At 56.0% G+C, this 6,980-nt stretch overlaps 1 protein-coding gene across 5 annotated transcripts in view; it reads right to left on the bottom strand.

Annotated features, from left to right (window-relative positions):
* The window catches only part of ARHGAP39 (Rho GTPase activating protein 39), a 160,391-nt gene that overhangs the window by 18,648 nt on the left and 134,763 nt on the right, over positions 1-6,980 (bottom strand). The gene's annotated exons all lie outside the window — the stretch shown is intronic.

The raw sequence follows: 6,980 nt of genomic DNA on the forward strand, positions 1-6,980 counted from the left end.
AAACCCACCCCCTGGGATCCGCAGCCGTGGCAGGGCCTAGCGGCGGGCATTCAGGGGTGAACGTTTCAGTCGGGGGCTCGGTTCCTCCCGCAGCATCACTTGTGTAGCCAGAGGCATCCTGCCGAGAGCAGGGGGCTGAGCTAGGAGCCAGATCCTATTGCACCCATTGGGTGTCTACTGGACGCAGGCGCCCGAGGCTGCCGGCAGACCTGAAGGCAATTGCGCAGCTGGCAGGTCAGCGAGTTTGGGGACGGGGCATAAAATTCCTCACGCCCCATGTGGGCCATTGCCAGCTGCTGGCATGGGGGGAGCCCGGCGTGGCCAGGCCTGGTCCTGCAAACTGCACTCGAGCTGCACGGGCAGCGGGGAGCTCCTGTCTGCCCAGCTGCTGTTCCCGTGGGCACTTCCACGGGTGCCCGGGTGTGCAGTTGGGAGCTCCCAGCATCACACTTGCTTTTTAAAGGTCTGAGCCAGAGACCCGGGGAGATTTTCCCTGATGTCAGGCTCCTGGCACACCAATATGTCTCTGAGGATGGGGCACTGGATCCAGCACCCGGGACTGCCCCCTGCCCAGTCCCACTGAGCCGGGAGGGGGCAGCTGTGTCCCAGACCCCAGGGGCTGCCCCATGCCGGTTCCTGGCACGCAACTGAACGCTGGGGTCCGTCATGGCTCACCCCGACCCATCACACGTTCCATTGATGGCGCGATACAAACAAGCCACAGAGATGTTCTACGTTATATGTGGACCATCTTTGTGGCTTGTCTGTGACATTACCATGCCATCAACTGGCTTTCTCGTGCGGCGGAGCGACTATTTATGGCATATCTCACACCTGAATCATGCTCTAAAGGTAACAGGTGCCAGGGCCCTTAGTGCGAGTCTATTCTGTCACATTCAGGTCCTGGAAAATCCAGACCGTGGGAACGCACTGGCACCTGACCCTTATGACCGAGTCATGCAAAGCAGCGAGGAGCCTACCCACCTTTTGCATTATCCCTTTCAGGGACTTGAGCGCGGGGACCAGAATCAGACGCTTTTCGGGTGGAACAGAACCCAGAGGGCCCTGTCTGCCCCGTCTCTCTGCTCTTCTTGCCCTACACACCCAGGCCATGCCCACTACGTGTAGTTAAACCTCTGCTGGGCCTGGTCCCACGATGCTTGGGGTCTGGGGTCTATTTCCGAGGCTCGACCCGTCCCTGCTGCGTGACTCCAGGCAGCTCCCTTGGGCCCCTCTGCTCTGGCACCACTGGCGCTCTCTGCCTGCTGACAGTGCCCTGCCTGGGCCGAATGGCTGCATTTACGGGGCACTTCTGAGAAAGCTGGGAGATCTACTGACAGCGATCATTGCTGACAGGCTTCCCCAACCACTCTGTACAGCAGGAGAGACTGAAACCGTAGGAGACCTGAGACTGGAAAAAGGCAACTGTCCCATTCGGGATGGAACTGAGTGACTGGCCCTTGCTGGAAAAGGCTGGAGGATTGTGAGTGACCCGTAAGGTGCAGGCCCTCGAGCTCACGTCTCCTCAGAAGGCCCCGGTGCCAGCGGGTTGGAAACCAGGGCTCCCGCCAACAAAAAATGACATGGGGAAAAGTAACACAAACCAAACTCAATAGGGGAACCAAACAAAATCATAAAGTGTGCAGTGGAATGGGGGGGGACGGGACACAGCCGGTGCTCCTGGGGGCAGGGGGACAGAGGGGTGAGGCTGGACGCGGCCTTTTGGAGCTGGCCTGGCCACAACCTGAATCCAGCCAGGCGGAGAGACTGAAATGAGCTTCACGTGCCCGCCTCAGGCAGGTGAGGGGGAGACAGCGTGTGTGCATGCGTGTGTGTGTGTGTGCACATGTGCATGAGTGTGCGACCCAATGGATGCAACAGCTGTGCGGATGTGTGTACCGTGTAGTCCAGCCTTCTGGCTGGGGCTCCTGCAGTACTGGGCACCCTCCAGGATACCCCATTAATGCCCACCATGGCATGAGAAAGATACTAGAGGTTCAACAGACTTCCCCGCTGCCCCCCAAGAGCTCCCTGCGCCCAGCTGGTGCCCCACCGCTCCTGAGATCTTTCAACACATTGTTCGCAATGTCCCCAGGGGCACGGCTCCCCCAGGTAGAGGCTGCCTCTCCAGGGGACTGGCCCCGGGTGCCACCAGTCTTGGCCTCCTTGGTTGGCTCTGGGGGGCAGCCAGAAGCTGAGGTTACCCTCCTCACCAGGCTTAGCCCAAGCTGGGGACAGAGACACTAATGCCGTGAGCACAGAGCTGGCAGGCAGCGCCTCAGCCCTGGCTCTGATGCCACCTCTCCGTGGCTCAGGGAAGGCCCTGTCCCTTTGAACCTCAGTTTCCCCATCTGAGAAGTGGGAAGAATGATGGAAGGAGGGCAAGGCCCTGGGCATCTCCATTCCCCCTGCTCTCTCTCCCTGAAGCTCATGGGCATTTGGGGGCCCTGTGGCACTCTAGCACCCCATGGCAGGGGGACATCTTGCCCAGGACTGTCTCAGGCCCCCTTTGCCATGGTATTGGGCCGCTCTACCACCAGCAGCATGTCAGCCCGAGCTCTGCCAATGCCCCCTGCCCACCACAGACAGATGGATGAGCAGGACAGGGCCTTGGCTGCTGCCGTGAGGCCTGCTGGAGAGCCCCAGGGCTGACTCATTGGCATCTACTATCCAGGGCCAGAGGGTATGAAGCCATACGTGGGAGGTGTCACGAGGCTCCCACCCTTTTAGCCAGCACAAGAGCAACCCTGAGCCACGAGAGGACCGGGCCCTGGATCCCACAGGCTGTCCAGGCTGCACCCCAGACAGACCGGATGGACGGACAGCTGTACGGACAGCACGACTGGGGCCTGGGCTTTAGAAGCAGCAGGAAGTTTGCAGCCAGGCCTCACTCATGCAGGCACCACGCATTGGCAGGGCGCGGAGGAGCGGACACATGACAGGTACCTCGGGGTACAGTTACTTTTCCTTTTCTCCAGCGTAACTTTGCCCCGGAGTGGACTGGATTCACACTGGTGTGCGGCCGAGTACTGGGAACCTGCTTCGCTTCTATCCCAGAGTAAAGGGAACTTCCCCTGGGATAAGTGTGTTGTGTGTCTGCACTGAGGGCAATAATACCACGAGGTGACTGCAAGGCACAGGTTGTGGAGGGCGGTCTCCGGAGCAGGCAAAGGAGGGAGATTGCATGCACTGGACTAGCCGCCTGCGGGGTCTGCGTGCCGGGGAGACCTCTCAAATGCAGCCCTGCAGCTGCAGGACAGCGGCCCTCTGATCTGAGCCATGCACAAGCCAGGCAGGTCTGAAGCATCCCCTGTGCTCTGGTTGCCTGTCATCAATCCCCAAAGCCCTTTGCTGCCTTCTGAGCTCAGGAAAGCTCGTGCCTAATGAACGGCTGCAGTCAGGGACTTCGTAGGGAGCCAGCCTCACAGCCTGAGAAGCAGGAATCCAGGGGGAAGCTGCACCAAAATCCCAACAAAGCAGTGGCGAGAAACTCGAGTCACGAGTTGGACCAACTCATCCCAGAACCCGTGTCTCTATCACGCAGTCCTCGTACTCATGCAAAACTGACCCAGGCCTTTCAAAGCCGGGAATAAAAATCCCTAACTTGACCAGACTCTAAAAACCAAGGACTAAATGCAGACAATAGCTGGGGGGTCCCTGCCAGCCACCCGCTCCCACTGTAAACCCACATTGGGTTCATTTATTCCAACTGCTTCTTGCCTCTCTTGGGGCTACTTCTGCTAACTTCTCTCTCCATCATGGGTTGACTGACCTCTCTCCATCTATTTCCACTTATAAAATGGAGTTAAACTAAAGTCACAGTGCTGCTGTGACTTAGCTCAGGGTGTCTGCTCCGTTCCAACCCAAGAAAGAGCATTTTGTGCCTAAAAACTTGCCTAACATCTCTCACACATCTGCACCTGGCCCAACAGAAGATATCACGACAAGGCCACCAATTGTTTAGATGCAGGAGTCAAGGTGGATGTTATCTATCTGGACTTCAAGAAGGCCTTTGACACGGTATCCCATACCATCCTGATTAATAAACTGAGGAGACTTGCCATGGATGATCATACGGTAGACTGGGTAGCAAACTGGCTCCGGGGTCACACTCAGAGGGTGGTGGTGGACGGGTCGGTGCCAAACTGGAAAGATGTGGGCCGTGGGGTCCCCCAGGGCTCAGGTCTGGGGCTGACGCTGTTCAACATCTTCATCAGTGATCAGGATGAGGGGGTGGGAAACACCCTGTCCAAATTCGTGGATGACACTTAAATATGGGGTGCAGCTAACACCCTGGAGAGGAGGAACCAGGTCCAGGCTGACCTAGACAGGCTGGGGAAGCGGGCAGAGAGCAACAGGATGCAATTCAATAAGGACAAGTGCAAGGTGCTGCACCTAGGGAGGAAGAACTGCCATCATACCTATAGGCTGGGGGGCGATCTTCTCAGCTCCACTGAGGCACAAAGAGATCTTGGGGTCACTGTAGACTCCAGGATGAACATGAGTCATCAATGTGATGAAGCAGTCGGCAGAGCCAGTCGCACCTTGTCGTGCATCTGTAGGTGCTTCACAAACAGGTCCAGGGAGGTGATCCTCCCGCTCTACACGGCACTGGTCAGGCTGCAGCTGGAGTACTGTGTCCAGCTCTGGGCGCCGTGGTTCAGGCGGGATGCGGACAACCTGGAGAGGGTCCAAAGAAGAGCCGCTCGTCTGATTAGAGGCCTGCAGGGAAGGCCCTACGAGGAAAGGCTAAGGGACATTAACCTCTTCAGCCTCTCCAAGAGAAGGCTGACAGGGGATATTGTGGCGGCATACAAATCCATAAGGCGGGAGCAACACGAAGTAGGTGACGATCTGTTCACCAGGGCACCCCCTGGAACGACAAGGAACAACGGCCATAAGCTACCGGCGAGTAGGTTTAGACTGGACATCAGAAAAATGTTCTTCACAGTCAGGGTTGCCAGGATCTGGAAGGGGCTCCCAAGGGAGGTGGTGCTCGCCCCATCCCTGGGGGTCTTCGAGAAGAGACTGGACCGGCACCTGGCTGGGATCACACGGTCCCAGGTTTGGTGACCCTTTCCTTGCCTGCCAGGGGCAGGGGGTTGGACTAGATGGCCCACTGAGGTCCCTTCCGACTCTATGAATCTATGAATCACCACACACATCTTGCTTCTAGCACGCTCCCCGGACCATCACAGCTACACCACCACGGGCACGTCTACACGTGTGCATTTACTGCGCAGTAACTGAAATCACTGCATGGTACAGGTGCGCATCTACATGTGCACACCTATACTGTGCAGTAAATACAGTGACTTATGCTAACTTCAGTGTAAATTTGATACCTGTATCATGCAGGTATCAAATTTACGCCTGGTTAGTTACTCCACAGTGATGTAAGTGTAGACGCCTTACTGCGCAGTAACACTGTGTCAAGTCAGTCAGTCAGTGTTAATGTGCTTTAATGTCTGCATGTGTAGAAGTCAGCCTGTTCCAGCAGTAACTTACTGCGCAGTAAATTTAAGTCCGTGTAAATGCATGTGTAGACACACCCCATGAGTATTATTCATACCACCATCCTCCCATTGCTCATCGATTGCCTCCTGTATCAGCCTTTCCATAATTTTTCCAGGCAGAAATATTCGGGTTTTTTTCCATTGGTCCAAGATGCATTAAATCTCGAGATGACTGGCTCAGACTGCTCCTCACCTAATATGTGTATTGCTCTTGGGTACAAGTTACCTGGACCTGCCGATTTTAAAAAAATGCTTAATAGCAGCAGCTCCTGACAGAACAGAAGGTATTCCCCTCTCACCATCAGCAAGAAGTACGTCGGCCTGATGCTTTCCAACGGCAGGGGACAAATGGCAGGGCTGTACAGGCAGGATAGAACAGGGAAGAAAGGCAGGGGTGTGGTGCTCTCTACATCAAGGAGCAATGCACATCCTCTGCAGCTGGAGTACTGCGTCCAGTTCTGGGCGCCGCACTTCAGGGGGGGTGTGGACAGCATGGAGAGGGTCACCCGCATGGTCAGGGGCAGCAGGGCAGGCCCTACGAGGAGAGGCGATGGGACCTAAACCTGTTCAGCCTCTACAAGAGAAGGCTAGGGGGGATCTAGTGGCCATTTACAAACTGGCCAAGGGAAACCAGCAGGCATTTCATAGATTTCATAGACATCAGGGCTGGAAGGGACCTCGGAAGATCATCGAGTCCAGCCCCCCGCCCAAAGGGCAGGAAGTCAGCTGGGGTCATAGGATCCCAGCAAGATAAGCATCCAGTTTCATCTTGAAGGTGTTCAATGAAGGCGCTTGAACCACCTCTGATGGCAGGCTGTTCCAGACCTTGGGGGCTCGGACAGTAAAAAAGTTCTTCCTTATGTCCAGCCTGAAACGATCTTGAAGTAGTTTGTGACCATTCGACCTCGTCATCCCTTGGGGCGCTCTGGTGAACAAACATTCCCCCAGATGCTGGTGGTCCCCCCTGATAAACTTGTAGGTGGCCATCAGATCACCCCTGAGCCTGCGCTTTTCCAGGCTAAAGAGCCCCCGGGCTCTCAGCCTGTCATCGTAGGGTCTGCTTCCCTGACCTCTGATCATGCACGTGGCTCTTCTCTGGACTCTCTCAAGCTTCTCCACATCCTTTTTGAATTGTGGAGCCCAAAACTGGACACAGTACTCCAGCTCCGGCCTCACTAAGGCCGAGTACAGGGGGAGAATGACGTCCCGAGATTTGCTTGAGAAGCATCTATGGATGCAAGCCAGCGTTTTGGTCACTTTACTAGCCGCCGCATCGCATTGCAGGCTCATGTTCATCTTGTGGTCAATGATGACCCCCAAGTCTCTTTCTTCCATAGTGCTAACCGACATAGCACTGCTGAGCCTATAAGGATGCTGAGGGTTTTTCTTCCCAAGGTGGAGAACCTTGCATTTATCGGCGTTGAACACCATCAGATTCTCGCCCGCCCACTTGCTGAGCCTGTC

This window comes from Alligator sinensis, unplaced genomic scaffold, assembly GCF_000455745.1.
Source record: "Alligator sinensis unplaced genomic scaffold, ASM45574v1 scaffold446_1, whole genome shotgun sequence".
In the NCBI taxonomy this organism is placed as follows: Eukaryota; Metazoa; Chordata; order Crocodylia; family Alligatoridae; genus Alligator; species Alligator sinensis.